The sequence below is a fragment of the Aotus nancymaae genome, unplaced genomic scaffold (assembly GCF_030222135.1).
Source record: "Aotus nancymaae isolate 86718 unplaced genomic scaffold, 86718_ANA_hifiasm-v0.15.2.pri h1tg000011l, whole genome shotgun sequence".
In the NCBI taxonomy this organism is placed as follows: domain Eukaryota; kingdom Metazoa; phylum Chordata; class Mammalia; order Primates; family Aotidae; genus Aotus; species Aotus nancymaae.
The window spans coordinates 24,906,909-24,925,191 of NW_026988422.1; the positions used below are offsets into that span (position 1 = coordinate 24,906,909).

General features: G+C 33.4%; 1 long non-coding RNA gene across 1 annotated transcript in view; it reads left to right on the top strand.

Annotated features, from left to right (window-relative positions):
- Positions 1–360: 360 nt before the first annotated feature.
- Positions 361–18,283, top strand: part of LOC105728034 (uncharacterized) — a 34,706-nt gene continuing 16,783 nt past the window's right edge. Inside the window, exon 1 of the long non-coding RNA XR_010341946.1 lies at positions 361–516. This is a non-coding gene — a long non-coding RNA (uncharacterized LOC105728034). The remainder of the gene's footprint in view (positions 517–18,283) is intronic.

Here is an 18,283-nt window from a genome sequence, read left to right on the forward strand (position 1 = left end):
AATAAATAAATGGCAGATGTCTATTCTGTTGTAAGCAATAACTAAATAAATGCAACATACCTTCTATATAGTATTATTTTTGAAAGCTATAGAACGTGCTTGTTAAAAAGTGCATGCTATTTACAGACTACTTCATGAACTTTGAAGTCGGAATGCTAACACTGGCTTTCAGTCTTTATTTTCATTATGTCTCTATATTTCTTTACTCTCAAATGAAAAGTCTTTATTTCAGTGCTCTACCATTATACTGACATAATTCTAATTTTACTGTTATAAATGGTATGTGGGCTGAAGATAGGGCTTCTGTATTTTCTGACTCCCTTCTCTGTGATTTGTGACTTGTCCTTTGGAGGGTGAAGAAGTGAGACCCTACATGGCTTTTTAGTGCATGGATGGAGCAGAGACACGTCTATGAACCACTGCCTATGCAAACTGATTACTCGGCAGTATAATTTCTCAGTTTTTACAAGTAAATGAGTGCTTCTCACTATGGATTTAGCTTGCGCTTCAATTTAGGTAAGTATATTGCTGCAGCAGCCTTGAAACCAGTGCTCTCTGATTGTACCAATTAGGAAATCCTGAACTTTACCACCAGAAAAAGACATAGCTCCACATTTACAAATGCCTGGCTTTTGAGAATTAGAGTAATTATGTCACCAAAACTACCATTGATTTTTCAGATAGACATATTAATAATTTTGCAAGACTAAAAGCCTTTTCTAAAGCACATGGGTACTTTTCATGGTACGAATAATACATAGGGATGAATACAGTGATTTGATATGTGAGAACATTTAAGGGAGGAGATTTTTTTTTTTTTTTAACAGAATTTAGATGTGTTTCTGGGCCGAATTCTTGATTATAAATTTCATGTTGGAGGGTTTTGACGGTGTAAGAACTTCTGGCATCTAATTTTTTGGAGGAGGGGATTGAGAATTTACAAAATAGTAAAAAAGCATGTGCTGTTGTTAAGACAGATTATAATATCACCATAAAATCATAGATGAAAATAAATTTAATTATCTATATTTTAGTATAAAAACTCACAGCTGGTTTATGCTCCTCCTTATATTCCAAGTCATTCATCATTGGTGAGTAGATTGTATATCCTCAACCAAATATACATTAAAAGATTTCTGTTCACAAATTAAGCCTGAATTAAATTTAGCACATAGAGCTTTTAAGTCAATTATTAAGCGTCTCCAGTTTTTCCTTCTAATTGAACATAGGTATGGCTAACAGTATTTTTGGATCAGCAAAATAAATGAGTATCAGTATTTAAATCTCTCCCAAAAAGTCTGATATTACAGGGATGTCATTCACAATATTACAGATACTTGTTTTCCTCTTAAATTCCAGTGTCATTGTTTCATTTTAGGTAAGAACCTGAGTACTCATTAACACATTTGTGGAATCAAAGACTTACAAGTTCATATAGTCTAGATTTCTTATTTTAGAAATTATATTTTCTATGATCTGAAATAATTAGATATTTTAACCAATTATGTTCTAAAATTAATCTCTGTTTGTTTCAGATTTGTTCTGCTGGAGAATTTGCTATAAATCAATATTTGCTGTCACTGAAGTTTAGGGCATCTTTCAATACTCATTTTTAAAATATCTCCTTCCACGTCTTTAAGAAACTATTATGACTTTGACATTACATCTATGCAATCATTTTGCAGTATGTGTAGTTGGAGAAAGACATACAGAAATATAGTTTGCCTTTCAATATCTCAAAATCATGTTTTTAGTTTCTAGCACAGGGTTTTTAGGCGCGCGCGCGCGCGCACACACACACACACACACACACACACACACACACACTGCATTACCTTTGGCTCAATGAGAAACACTTTGAATATATTTAACCTGAAATACTTTTCCAGTCCCAGGGATACTGTTTCTTGAACTAATTTTATCACTTGTGCAAAAGAATTATATAAACATTACCACTAAGAAGGTCTAGGAAGCCAAAAGAATAAGTGTATAATCAAATTAATGACTGATTATATGCATAAAGATGAGTTTGTATTCATTATTTTCTTTACTGTGACCACATTTCTCTTTTTCTTGTTTTCCTATTTATCTACATTTCTTCAAACATGGCATTTTACTAGCCTTCTGCAACTAAAATATGTTTGGAAAACTAAAATGTGGAAGGAGGTAATTGTTGGGTAAGACATGGCACTGCTAATGATGTTGATTCTCCGGCTCCAGAGAACTTTGGGATTTTTTATATGGTAAATTTCTGATGCTCCACCTCACAGATTTGAAGCCTGATCTCTTCATTCTATATACAAGAAAAGGAAGCCACTCTACAATAGGCTGAGTAGTCTGGAGCAAGTGGTCATCCGACATTATACATGCTTGCCCGAGACCAAAGCATTGAAAGGAAATCCTCCCCGGCAGTGTTAAGTTGTCTGTTCCCTTCTTGGCATGTGTGCACAACTTCTTTAACACTAAGGTGATTTAGGCATGGGTACTGAGAGAGGAAGGGGCTTTATAAAGTGAAATGGGGCCTTGAAATTTCTCAAAGATACCTTGAAACAGACAAGGAACAAGTCCATTCTAAATAGTAAGATGGAGCAGGATAGTAATGATGGAGAAGGACAATTTCTTTTTACAGATATAAAACACTGGGTGAAATACAACATAATTTTCATAGTTATTTAAGTGTGGGAGGCAAATAATTGGTAAATTAAGTTATTTCACAATCTTTCAAGTGGCAGTGTTGGACAATGGGAAAACAAAGAGGAAATTTCTCTGTTTTTCAATAACATGTTATACAAATTTGAGCAAGTCATTTAATTAGGGCTTTGTATTGCTTAATTAGCAAAAATTCATAGCATCCATTTGATTATACTTCAAGTCTTTTGAAATACTAATATTGGATGATTCTGAGTCACAGCTATAGTTGTCAAAAGTGCCTACATGGGTACAAGACAAAGGATATTCTAACACTGTTAACATAACAAGTGATGCAAGATTATTGCTGATACCCGATTTTTTTCATTGTTATTTGAGCTCTTATTCTCCAAGAAGATATACTATATTTACTAGGATGATTTCATTCGTTTACTCATTTGTTTACTCAAAAATAATTACTGAGTATTCAGTAATTAATAGTAAACTAAAGGGCATGTCTATGCTGTCTGTCAGCAATTCAGAAAACACTAAGATGAAATTTCAAACCTTCAAAATACTGATCATTTGGTGAATGAAGATATACAACAAAAGCAACAACACAACACAGCAGGGGCTATCATAAAAATTGTGCCAACATTTTTGTGGGAAGTTGGAGGAGTTGCTTCTAACTTGCCTCAAAGAGGCTAGAAGGCTCCATACAGGAGATGATCGCTGAACTAGATTGACAATGAAGATGGGGCCACTTCAAACTCTTGTCAATAGATTGAGATTGCCACAGGAAGGCTTAAATTAATTGATGTTTTTTAGACGATCTTTAGCTTAAATATTTTTCATGGCTACAAAAATGCACATTATTGTAAAGTTCTGCTTCTACCAGTTTCTTTTGGTATTGGCTTGCTTTCTTGTCATCTTTGACATTATATGGGGAGGGAAGGGCAAAAAAATACTAAATACAGAGTTGTGGTTAATATCATGACTACTTTCCACTCAATCAATACCACCATTTAAAGAATAATATGTCACCATGTGTATGTGTATGAAAAAGTAAAGTAAATATATGTAAATTATTATATTTTTAAGACATAACAGAGAAGATAATGGAATATTAATAAGCCCAAGCGCTACTCAAATTATTTTAAATAGTTGAGTAATTCTAAGGCTTTCCAAGAATAGCTAAATACTCAAACATTTTTTTTTCCTATTATTCAATTTGTTAGAAGGATTCTTTTTCTAGCAGGTGTGAACAAGAAGCAGGTAGCAGGAGAGCTTGGTGCACAGAAAATATTTGAAACGAAATCAGAATTTAATGATCTAGGTCAGTGATTCTCAAACTATAATGTGCTTAAGAACTACCTGAAGAACTTGTTAAAGTAGTAAGCCTGGGGCAGGACCGATTAATTTTCAATTTTTACAGATTCATAGATGATACTGATGCTGTTGGTTAAGAAACACACTTTAAGAATCACTTATCTAGACGAGTGCTTCTGATATTTAGTCTGTACAAATCCCCTCAATCTTGTTATATTGAAGATACTTCAGTAGGCCTCAGGTGGGTGGGAGTATTTGCATTTCAAACCAGCTCAAAGGTGATGCTTATTCTGTTCTCCACAGACCCATTGTGGGAAGCAATGATTTAGATGATCCTCTATTACAAGCCCAAGTCCTATGACATGGTTTGGCGATTTCAGAAAATAACAGGTCCAAATAAAGCTTTCTAGTTTATTTCCTGGCCAAATAAGATTATATCCTTACCAACAAGATCTAATAAAGGATCAAAGAATCACTGTTTCTTGTATACAGTATGAATAAATATTATCATTCCATTGAGAGAAGCATTTACTGAGCTCCTGCTTCCTGTATGAAATGACTGTCCTAGTTACTAATTAAGTGAAAAGTGGGTTTCTTCTTTTACTTAGCTTCCATAACTACTCTGAAACCTTAGAAATGAAACACTACCCAGATTGGTCATTTATTAAATTTGTAAATTTCCCTGATTCTAATAAATTGTGTATTAGTAAAAATGTCAAAAAGGACTGTTCTAATATCTCAACTCAAAAAAAAAAAAAAAGATTTTTTAAATACTACATCAGGCAAGGAGCATTATCTAGCCTTCTTATTTAAAATTTTTATTTAGTTAGACAAAGTCTATTGATATAAAGCAAAAGTTGAACTAAATCTAGTCATATGAGCTGCAATATATACTTAATTTTGATGAGATAACAGTTCCTGGTGGATTATATGTGTGTGGGTGTGAGAGAGCCTCATTAATAAGTGTTGGCTGTCTTCAACCCACATTTTCTCAGTAATTGATAATTCTCCATTTCTTCTCTGCTACGTAAACCTTTTAAAAAATAGAATAGCGAAATCATGGTAATGATAATACGTTAAGAAATTTGAAATAGAAATTTCTAACAGAACATTTAAATAAAAAAATACAAGGAATAGAATCTGTAGTATACATTCTGGCCAACTTTGAACAGTTTGAAGAACCCTGGGGATGCATACTTTTTTTCTCTTAAGCCCCTCTCATTCACAAATTTTCAAGTGATATGATACTGTTAAATTCTGTAATTCAGTGACTCAAAATGATGTTTGCATGGTTAGCAGTAAATATCTCTATTCTGCTTATTTGTGTATTTATTTACTTGACTGAACTGGAACAAATATGGGTAACTGATTTGAGTATTTGTCAATGCAAATGCTAAAGCCATTAGCCATATAATTGTAAAAATATTTTAAAGTATTATAAAAATTTTAAGATTTCTTTTTGCCTGGTGTATGTGGCTTTTTATATGATCATTTATGCGGATAAATGATTATCCTTATAGCAATAATTTATAATTAAGTACTTTGTCATTTCTACTCCTTCTTCTCATTTCCAAAGGGTATTAATCTGTGATCCACTCACCAGGTTGAACTATTACAAGAAAAAGGTTTTACTTGCAGGATGTTTGACTTTTTCAAAAACACCATACTTGTGTCTTTAGGTAGTATCTATCTAAAAAAAAAGGTGAAAAGAATGCGATCTCATAATGTAGATATTTGGGCTAGAGGACCAGTAATTCTTAAAGCCTTTTGAAAATATGATTCTTTATCAACGCTATGGTCCTTCTTTATAGAAAATGTTTATGAAGTACACACAAAGAAATTTTGCATACAAAGTAGTGCCTGTTCGCGATCTTCTTGAAGGAAGATTCAGTAACTCTGATCTTGATAATTGAGGTAACGTTAAACAAAATGCCATCTTTTTCCTTCTTTCTTATATAGACATTGAAACCAGATGGATCAATAGACTGTTTTTCTAAATACATCATTTTGTTTTTATTGTGTAAACCTTTCCTTACAAATAAGTCCTTAGACTGATTTGTAACATGGAAGTAAGTGGACATCTGGCTTCTCTGAAAAATATGATTCACTCATTTGCATTTTTAAATTCCATTCATTCCATTTTTAAATTTTTCACTTGTCCTCTTTGCTCTTTCTAAAAGCAACTCTTCTCAACTCTTTTCAATTTCAAATACCTAAAGAATTTATGCTTCTTACAATTTGCAACATTATTCCTTTAAAATTTTTAAATGAAAATAAATATTCAAGATCCACAACATGAGGAAAACCTTGATATGTAGGTGAGTGAGAAGTTATTTTAAGTACAAAAAGAATTTGGGTGACAGAAATCAATTTACGTCTAGTTATTTCTCATATATTGGTCTTGGATGACTTTGAAATATCTTTCAAAGGTCATTTTTAAAATCTCAAGGGAAAGATACTAGTAAATAATTCATTCCTTCTTCAGGTTGGTTATGAGATTCCTTCAAAAAGTATTTTGAGTATATAAGGGTATTTCTATTAACAATGACATGCTTGAAATAAATTCTGGGATGAAAGACTATAGTGCTGTTTGATTGTTCATGTATATTATTTATAACAATGGATTTTATGAGTAAAAGTTGAAGGTCTAAGAAGTTAAATTCTGGAAGATCTATTCATTCATTTCAAGATCCGATCTTTCTTTATAGAGGCAAAACAGAATTTGTAATATTTTCCACAACATTGAACTCCCATAATAACCCAAACAGACTAACTTAGAAATTCCATTCAAACTTTAGATTAGGCCTCACAAAGCATTTTATTTATCATCTAAAATAATAGATGCATGTGGAATCCTAATTAAACACATCTAATATCTTTGAATATTTTCCTCAATATTTCTTCCAGTTGAGTGAAATCGTTGGTAGAGCCAAAACTAGATAATGGAAACAAGGACAACCATGATAGGCAAAGATGAGATAATGAGAGAAGTTAGTTCACCATGATCTTCCGCTGTGAAATTTGAACTCAATTCTGAAAGTATAGCAGAAGATTATGCTTTTCTTAGAATATCAGTAACATGAGTCTTAAGGACATTTTCTTAGGGGGCATGCAGGATGGATGGTAGGGAGGTATAGAAGTGAAACAAACCAAGAAGACCAGGTGGTCAAAGTTCTCAAGCTCTGAGCTTGCACAATCTCATTTGTAATTCCTGTGTCACAACTGATATTCTTGTTAATATCATATAATTTAGAAAACACTGGGATGAACATGTTGGACTTAAAATTAGGAAAAGTAAGTTTGATTACACTTCCCGGCCTAGATTTCATGACAGCCATTACATTGAACTGAATTTCATTTCCTTAATGGAAATGTGATTTAATTTAGATGTAATAGAGCACCATGTTGCTCTATTTTTCCCCAGTTTTGGTACCTAAAATTGGGGAGAAATAGATGATTGTACTAATGATGTGGTTTATAGATATGTTAGAAAATGAGAATTTCCCTTCTTGGAGCCAAAGAATTAATAACCTTTTAAAGAAAACCTGTAGAATTTTATAAGACAGAATCATAGATGCAGATCACTCCTGAAACTACCCTTTAGAGAAGTCAATTCTCAGTTTAGTGTAACATAATCAGAGAGACTACATCAGTGTCTTGAGACAAGGCAAATTGGTCCCATTAATCATTTCAGAAATGCCTCAGCTTTTCTGTTCAGGGGAGGCTGAGGTTACTGTTATCAGGATACCCCTAGATTTTTGAATAGTTGTTACTAGTTTTTCTTGCATTGCATGGCAATTCAGTATGAATGTAACAATCGTCAGTTCCTTGAAGAACAAGAAGTAGTTCACTTCTCTTTTTCACTGATTCAGCTGTAAGAATTCTGAATCAGGAAGCAGGACATATCCTCTCTCTTTAGAAAAAAGAAAGGTACTCTCCTAGTGAGAGAGAGTAAAGCTACAGATATAAGTATGTAAGGTGTTGAATGCTGATTAGCATGTCATTCGGTCCACTTGATGTGATTAGGAGAAATGAAGGAGGCTTGAAAAACAACTCTGGAGAGAAGTGTGGACAGCTGTCCATAGCATTTTGTCTTTCAAACAAACATTCATAGAATTCTTCACTGAATAAGATGCTAGAAACTAGTCTCTGAGCATGACTAGATGAGCCTGTGATTAGTAGATTAGGTCAAAGTAGAAATTAGGTGTGAGTTGGTAAGGCCATAAAACAAGTGCAGAATCAATCAATCACCCTCTTTTTAGTAAAATTACAAATGGGTTTTGTGGTGGTTTTGGTTCATTCTGTCTTATCTTGTGAGATGGATAATATCTTCCTCTATTCACTTCATAGGCATGTTTCCTGTACCTTCCTATGTTTAGATACACACATACTTACTGCTGTGTTACAGTTACCTATAGTATTTAGTACAGAAACATGCTGCACATGTTTGTCGTTTAGGAGCAACACTCTATGGCATATAGCCCAGGTGAGTAGCAGGTTATACCATCTAGGTTTCTATAAGTACACACTACGATGTTCCCATAACAATGAAATTGCCTAATGATGCAGTTCTCTGATCGGATGTCTGTCACTAAAAATACATGACTGTTCTCAATATAATAGCTTAGAGATTTAAGGGGGGAAAAGGACAACCATATAAAAAATAGACATGTAAGCGTTCTATTGTGGTTTATAGTGCCTTTCATTTGAAATTATTGTAGTGATATATGTGAACCCATGTCCTTAACCTCTCTTTACTATAAGTAAAATTGAAGACTAAAGCCTCCATGAAGCCAATATAGAACTCAAAATTATGGGACAATATCTTTACTGGTATAACAAGTCAGTGAAGAGGAGGAAATGAAGCTAAAAGTTTTCTTCTGAACTATATTTTCATCAGTCCTGCAGTTTGTTTTGTGTTAAGTAGTTTTTTTGTTGAAATAAGACATTTAAAACGCACAAATAAAAATGTACATATTATTAAATACTTTTAAAACATGAACATATCTGTGTAATAGTAAGTTCAAGGAATAGAACATTATTAGCATATAAGAACTTCCCCCTTTGTCATATTTTGTCATTATCACTGTCTTGATTCTTTTATCTTCCAATTAGTTTTATGTTGCTGACCTTTATATAAGTAGTAACATATCACATGCACTTTGTTGTACCTATTTTGTGTTGTATAATCGCAGTTCATTCATTTCCATTACTGTAGAATATTTCATCACATGAATATACTAAAATTCATTAATCCTGACTTTTGATAGATATGGGCTGTCTCTAATTGTTAGCTGCTGTTAATTTTCTTGTATGTGTTTTGGGCACAGAAGTACACATTTCTGTTGAATATATTCCTGGGAGTGGAAATGCTGTGTAATAAGGTATATGTTTCTTCAACTCTGGCAGATTTGATCAAATAATTTTCTGAAGCGGATGTACTGTTTAATGCTTGTACCATCAATACCTGATGTTGCTGTATATCCTTACCAGGGATTGGTGTTGTCGTTCTCTTTAACTTTATCTATTTTGGTGGGCATATAGTGATGTCTCATTGCAATTTTAATTTGCACCCTTTGACAACTAATAAAATTTAACCACTTTACCTACATTTATTGGCCATGGATATTATCTTTTGTGAAATATCTGATCAACTCTGTTGCCCATTTCTCTTTTGTCTTTTTTCTTCTGGTGGTATAGTAGTTGGTATATTCTGGATATGTGTTCTTTCGAAACATGTGCCTTGCAAACATCTCTTTCCAGTCTATGGTTTGCCTTTTTCACTTTCTTAATGATGTCTTTGGATGAATATAATCTCCTAATTTTAATGTGATCTTCCTTAATGGTTAATGTATTTTGTGTACTCTTAAAGATGGCTTTACTTATCCAAAAGCATAACAATATATGCTTATTTTTTGGAAATCTATTTTTACCATTTATTATTTTTATATCTACAAAGCACTAGAATTGATTTGTGTGTATGCCAAAAGGTAAGATCCTTTATATATTTTTCTTTATGTGTAATCAATTGGCTCAGCAACGTTTAATGAGAAGAAAATTCTTCAGGCATTTTCACTTTTGTCATAAAGCAAGTGACTACATATTTGTGAAGATTTATCTTTAGGTTCTCCATGTGTACCCTGTCTCCTTTCTCTGTGTATGCACTGTCTTAATTATTATATATTGTATTAAGTCTTGATTTCTGGTAATGTATCTCTGTTGAATTTGTTCTTCTTCAAGATGATCTTGGTTATTCTTATCCCTTTACATTTCCATATGGATTTTAAAATTATCTTGTGGATTTCCATATTTAAAAATATCTGCTAGAATTTTGATTGAATCTAGATATCATTTTTGAAAGAAATGCTATCTTTTCCACATTGTATTCTGTTCAGAAACATGGTAAATCCTTTCATTTGTAGATTTTATAGTGTTTAATTTCTCTCAATAATGTTTTTTGGTTTTACATGTGCAGATCTTATGCATATTTTATTAGTGTTTTTTTTCTTTTGGTATTTGCTTTCTTTGGATGTTGTTGCAAATTGTATTTTTTTATAATTTCACTTTCTAATTGTAAGTGGTATATAAAGCACAATTGATTTGTAAATATTGATCATTCAGTTCCCTTGCTAAACTCATTTATAAATATTAATTGATTTATTGTAGAAGCCTTTGAATTTTATACACATAGAATTAGATCATCTATCAATAATGTAATTTTTTCATTTTTTTCTAATCTTTATATCTTCCAGTTATTTTTCTTGCTTAACTCTGGCTAGGTGTTGAACAAAAAAGCATTAACGGACATCTCTGTCTTTTTCCAACCTTATGGAGAAAAGTTTCTGTGTTTACATATGATACTAATTGTAGATTTTATGTAGATTAAACGTCTATATATACTATCAGGAAGTATATATATATATATATATACTATCAGGAAGTTTTATCCTATTTCTAGAAGTGTATTGATTAATTTTGAAACATCTGTGGATTTTCTAATTTAAAAATTCGGTTTCTAATCAACAGCAATAAGATCAGAGAATGCTCTATGATTTTAATTCTCAAAAATGTGTTGAACCTATAACAACATTGACCAAAACATCATCTGTTTTAGCATGTACTCCACATGCACTTGAAAGAATACCTATAAACTTTGAACACAATGTTCTAAGTAAGTCAGTTACATCATGAGTGTTTACTTTCTTGTTAAAATTATCTGTATCCTTACCGATATTTTGTCCACTTTTATTATTACTTAGAGAAATATGTTAAAATCTTGTACTGGCCGGGCACCGTGGCTCACGCCTGTAATCTCAGCACTTTGGGAGGCCGAGGAGGGTGGATCACGAGGTCAAGAGATTGAGACCATGTTGGTCAACATGGTGAAACCCCGCCTCTACTAAAAATACAAAAAATAGCTGGGCATGGTGGCGCGTGCCTGTAATCCCAGCTACTGAGGAGGCTGAGGCAGGAGAATTGCCTGAACCCAGGAGGCGGAGGTTGTGGTGAGCCGAGATCGCGCCATTGCACTCCAACCTGGGTAACAAGAGGGAAACTTTGTCTCAAAAAAAAAAAAAAAAAAAATCTTGTACCATGATTGTTGATTTGTACATTTTCTATTTCCATCAATTTCTTTTGTTTCATATATTTTGAAGCAATGTTATTAGATATATAGATGTATGAATTTTAAACTGCTGTATTTTTCTGATTTACTAACCCTTTTATCATTAAAATATGCTCCCTTTATCTCTAATAAAATTAGGTTGCCTGAATATTTACCTTGTTTGATATTAGTGTAGCAACATCAGTTTTATTTTGATTCATATTTTTGAGATATGTTTTTCCATCCTTTACTTTCACCTTCTCTGTTGTATTTAAGGGTGTGTGTGTGTGTGTGTGTGTGTTTATAGCATAAAGTTGGGCTTTCAACAATAATCTCACATCTTTGTTTTCACAACGTTGTATTTAGTCCATTTATATTTAATGTAGCTGCTGATACATTTGAATTTATATTTGTCATGCTACAATTACATTTTCTATTGGTTTTACTTGTTTTATGTTTCTGTTCTTTGTTTCATTCTTTTGAACTAATTAAATATTTCCATCAATCCACTCTCATATCTGGCTAGTTTGATAATTATACTTCACAGATTTTTGATTGATTTTTCATGAGATTGTAACTCACACTCTAATTTAAGATGATTTATTTTATTTGTGGGTTTTTTTTTTTTCTTTTTTTGATACAGGATCTCTGTCACCCAGGTTGAAGTGCAGAGTCATGATCATACTCTTGAGCTCAGACTCTTGGGCTCAAGTGATCCTCCCACTTTAGCCTCCTGAGTAGCTGACATTATAGTTTTGAGCCACCATGCCCAGTTAATTTTTTTTTTTTTTTTTTTAGAAATGGAGTCTTGCTATGTTGCTCAGGCTGGTATCAAACTTTTGGTTTCAAATGATCCTTCAACCTCAGCCTCCAAAGTGGCTGGAACTACAGGCACATACCACCATACCCAGCCCCAGAGCATCTATCTTAAATTTGCACTCTTACTAATTTTCAGAAAATACAAAACCCATTAAATACTTTATTTATCCATTTCTTGATGTTTGTATTACTATTGTCATGCATTTTAGTTCTAGCTGTATTTGTTATTATTATTATTTTGAGACAAAGTCTCGCTCTGTCACCCAGGCTGGAGTGCAGTGGCATGATCTTGGCTCACTGCAAACTCCGTCTCCTGTGTTCAAGTAATTCTCCTGCCTCAGCCTCCTGAGTAGCTGGTACTACAGCTGCATGCCACCATGCCCAGATAATTTTTGTATTTTTAGTAGAGATGGGGTTTCGCCGTGTTGGCCAGGCTGGTCTCAAACGCCTGACCTCCAGTCATCCATCCACCTTGGCCTCCCAAAGTGCTGGGAATGCAGGCATGAGCTACTGCCCCCGGTCAATTCTAGATGTACTTTAAACCACAAAGTACTTTATTTCTTTTTATATAGTAGATGTTATGTCCTTTCAGGTGTACATGCATATTTACCATTTTCATTGCTCTTCACTTCTCTCTGCATTTTTCTATTTGCTTCTGGGTTCATTTTTATTTTACTCAAATAAATGCTTTACTATTTTCTTTAATCTGGGTCTACTGCTAATAATCTTAGTTTTTATATTCTTCTTTCATTTTTGGAGAGCATATTATCTGGGTCTAAAATTCTACTTTTTTCCCCTTTAATCACTTTAAAGATATGGCATTACCTTCTGGTTTCCATTGTCTCTTTCACTTCTTTGAAAGAAATGATATATTCACCCTGTGGGTGCTCTTAAGATTTTTCTATATCTATCAATTTTGCTAGTTTTGTGCTGAAGAAACTCACCATAATTTTCTTTGTATAGTTTTCTTTATATCTATTCTACTTCAGGAACACAGGATGTTCTGAATTTGTCCTTGCTGTTTTTCTTCAGCATTGAGAAATTCTTGGTAAAAGTCTCTGCAATATTGCATTTGCCACATTCTCCCTCTGCTCTTTTTCTAGGACTAAGGTTGCATATATATTAGACCTTTTTATCATGACCCACGTATTGTCTTATGCTCTTTTCTGTACTTTACATTCATTTTATTCTACATGCTTCAGTCTCAATATTTTCTACTGACCTGTCTTCCAGTGTTGTAATCCCTACTTTAGCTCTTTCCAAACTACTATTAAGCTTGTCTTTTAACATATGTGTTTAAGTGACTGTATTTTTTAGATTTATATTTTTTATTTGATTTTGTTTAGGTTCCAGTTGTGTGGTAAATTTCTCTGTCTTGTTTAATTTCTTGAAGATATTGATTAATTTATCTTAAATTATATGTCTGTTATCTCTAATATTTGTGTCACCTATTGGTTTGTTTCTATTGTCTGTTTGTTCTTTTGAGACTCCTTCTTCCATAAGACTGTATCGTTTTGGTTTTTTTTTCCATTCATTGAATCACAGACATTTTGTTTGATTGTAAGAACCAGTCTGTTATCTCATTCCAGAGAGGATTCATACGATTATTTCTAACAGGCAGCAAAAGAATGGAACATATCAATCTAATGATGGAATGAGCTAACTGTAGATGTTTTTCTGTCTTTGTAAGTCTTAGTATTCCTCTTATTCACCTGTTTTCAAGGGTATAGCTTTCTAGATTTCCTAGTTGAGAGTCCTCACAGGACCATGAGAAGGCCAGTATTCTGTCTTGCTTTTATCTTTTTTTTTTTTTTCCGAGTGGCTTCTTAGCCTATTGCTCAATGTGGCTTAACTGGTAACTTCCTTGAAGAGTAGAGTGTTACAAAGCCTGATTCTTCATTTTTCTTTGGATTCTGGGTCTCTCAAATTTCTATCTCTTTGATAGCACAAAACTCCAATTTTTTTTTTTTTTTTTTGAAATGGAGTTTCGCTCTTGTTACCCGGGCTGGAGTGCAATGGCGCGATCTCGGCTCACCGCGACCTCTGCCTCCTGGGTTCAGGCAATTCTCCTGCCTCAGCCTCCTGAGTAGCTGGGATTACAGGCACGCACCACCATGCCCAGCTAATTTTTTGTATTTTTAGTAGAGACAGGGTTTCACCATGTTGACCAGGATGGTCTCGACCTCTTGACCTCGTGATCCACCTGCCTCGGCCTCCCAAAGTGCTGGGATTACAGGCTTAGTCTCTTGAGATTGCCTAAAACTTCCCTATTAGCAGCTGGCCTTCATCTGCCTTCCCATCTTCTTGCTGTAAGTCAAGAATTGGCAGATGCCATAAAGGGAAAAGAAGTATTTAAAAAAAATTGGAATTGCCATGGATAGCTCCCTTTTCTCCACAAGTTTGCTCCTCAGGTCTTGGCTGTTTCAGAAGCCCTCCTTTGCCTTCAATCTTGTGTCTTTGCATGTTGTCCAGCTTTTCCTAATTGCTTACAGCTACAGCTTATTATTATTATTTTGTTGATGAAGCAGGGCTCAACATCCAGTGATGAAATCTATTAACTTTGGATAAATAATCATCTGCTTTTTGTTTATATATAGAGAGAAATACACTTACATACATATCTCTATATATAATATAAAATACATAAATTTATTTATTTCAGGTTTTTTAAAAAGTCTATTTGACTATTTTTAATCTACTATAAACTGCTCCATGATATTTGGAAGTGGAAATGACTTCCTATGAATATTTTCTTTTTAAAATGATTCTGTTAGAAAATGTTGAGAGATATTTTGCATGTTAAATTGTTTGAAAATAAATCACTTAATCCTCAATATCCTCTTGTATTACAAGGCATTCCAATGTATAACCTTCTGAGTTTCTTTCTTTTTTTTTTTTTTTTTGAGATGGAAGTTTGCATTTTTTGCCGAGGCTGGAATGCGATGGCACCATCTTGGCTCACTGCAACCTCTGCCTCCTGGGTTCAAGTGATTCTTCTGCCTCAGCCTCCTGAGTAGCTGGAGGTGCGTGCCACCAAGCCCAGCTAATTTTTTTATATTTTTAATAGAGATGGGATTTCACGATGTTGGCCAGACTGATCTCAACCTCCTGACCTCAGGTGATCTGCCCCCCTTGGCCTCCCAAAGTGCTGGGATTACAGGCGTGAGCCACCACACCTGGCAGTATCCTTTCTTGAGTATGCAAATTGTACATCTGAATTCAAATAACCTGCCAATATCTCTTAAAATGTATGTATTATATGCTTTAAGCTTAGTTATGTTTTGAGATATTGTTAGAACTTTAATACCTAATACTTTAGTTATAAAGTGATGTATTAGGCCGTTCTTGCCTTACTATAAATAAATACCCAAGATGGTAATTTATAAGAAAAGAGGTTTAATTGCCTCATGGTTCTACAGGCTATACAGGAAGCATGGCGGTAGCATCTGCTTCCGGGAAGTCCTCAGGAAGCTTTCACTCATGGCAGAAGGTGAAGCAGGAACGAACATTTCACATGAGAGAAGGAGGTACCACACAATTTTAAACAAACAGATATCATGAGCACTTACTCACTCTTGTGAGGGCAACACCAAGAGGATGGTGCTAAACCAGTCATGAGAAATCCACCCACATGATCAGATCACCTCCCACCAGGCCACACCTCCAATACTGAGGATTACAATTCAACATGAGACTTCGGCAGGAAAAATATGTAAACTATATCAAATTATAACAACATAGGAGAAAATAAAAACACAGCATATCATCATAGTATATTTGGTTATTGGGGTACAAGCTCACATGGAAGCTTTAAAAAGAGTCACAATAATTAGATTCTCTTGGTAATATAATGAACAATGAATGTTGTTAGAATGAGTTCTTATAATCTTAGCTTTCAATTATGTGCTAAGAATTTATATAAAATTAATTATTATACATGCTGAATCAAAAATATTTTGCAAGTGAGGTGAATTCTGGAATCTCTTAAGAAGCAGAAATTGAGTCAACTCTGTTAAATTAACTAGTTTTGGAACTGCTATGTGCAGCACCTATTTCCTTTCTGATCTTACACTGTCACTGTTTGTACCAAAGGCCCATTTTGAATCCTTCATTAAAAACTATGATTGATTTTTACTCTATATTTTAGTACCTTGATTCTCAGGAAGGCTTAATTCCATGCTTACCCCTCCTTCCCATCTTCCCATTCTCTCATGTAATCTTACCTCACCCCTATGTCTCTCTCTTTTTTTTTTTTAAACTGAAGGTGGGTATATTCCTGAACTCATCTTCTTGCATGATGAGTTCAGGTGCATATTATCAAATAGTTGATCTGATAAACTGATAGTTAATAAGATGCATGTTTCAAGTGGAAAGCTTTAAAAGTATTTCAATCAAATATTTCATTATGCTAGGTCTTGAATAAAATAATCTTCATGTTATTATGTTAAACATATATTTTCAATGTATGAAAATGTAAGAAAATGTAAGAAAAACATTGCTTTTTTTACATTAAGCATTTAAATGAGTCTTCATATTATACTTTTTGTTTATAAATATATAGATTTAGTAGATTCGAAAGAATTTTTCTCCCTCCAACCAATTCCAACCTGAGGGATATGGTAGAACAACTGTCATAGTAATTAAGCTATTCTTATACTTTGAAACTTTTCTTCCAACCAAAGTAGCATCTGGTTTTCTTTATTTTGACAATTGCAATTTCCCAGTTTCAGGAAATTTTACATTTTCCTTCAAATTAGCATTGTATGTATGAGTGTCTGCCAGGTTTCACAGTTTGCAAGTGTAATATCCATTGGATATTTTTATTGGAAATTACAGGTTTTTATTTAATAGTATGCTTTTAGGAGAGATATGATCTGTAAGTTTATGAAAGAACAACAAATTTTCATTCAAATCTCCAAATTATTTTATCACCTCCATTCTATCATGATATTTGTCTTAATGATGTTCAAGGAGGCATTAGAAAACAAAACATACATATGTTGCCACTTGTATATCAAAACAATTTTGAAGGTGTTTCACATAATCCAGAAAACAAACCATAAAAAGCAAAATGAAAATATTATTATATTATTGGTGGCCTTTATCTGCAAACTTTACTATCCTATCATAAGTCTTATATTTAGATTATTACTTTTATATAAATTAGCAGCAACAGACTGATGTAACTCTGGTTATATTATTATTCTCTTATCTCTGTCATTAAACATCTTACTACTTAATTATAATCACTAAGCGCTATTAATATAAAACTGTTGTAACTGCAAAACATTGAAAATCCCTGGTCTAGCTGTAGTAACACCATGTCCATAAGATATAGCTATATGCCTCTTTTATACTGCACTTATGTTTAACTTTAATGCCAACATTTCATTGCTAAGAAACATGTTAAGCGAGGATGGAGACACCATATTTATTGAAGGGCACATCTACATTGGCAGGTGTTTTCTGACTTAAACATTTGTTTCAGATAATATTTTATTCAGGAGCATCTTATCAGCCAAAATGTTTTCTCTTTTTTTTTCCAGTTTTGAAAATTCCAGTTTCCTCGCCACATATTTTAAGCTGGAAATGTTTGAGAGGAAATATTCTTTTCCTTTGGTCCCAAATGCTTCAAAACTCTCATTTCCTCAGTGAAAATCTTCTGTCCAGGCTGGTATTCACACAGAATATTTCAGCTCTTCAGGCATTGAACTTTATTTTCCAAATGTTTTCTCTTTAAAAATAGGCTTTTAGATTGTAGCTTCTCATTTGGAAACAGTTGAAAGGGCATGTAAGTACACAGGTCAAGGGGGAGGGACTTGTAAAGTGCCAATTAGAATATGGCATTTGCCTAAGACAATTTTAATATTACTCTCAGAAAGATGAATGACTAAGGTTCTTAAA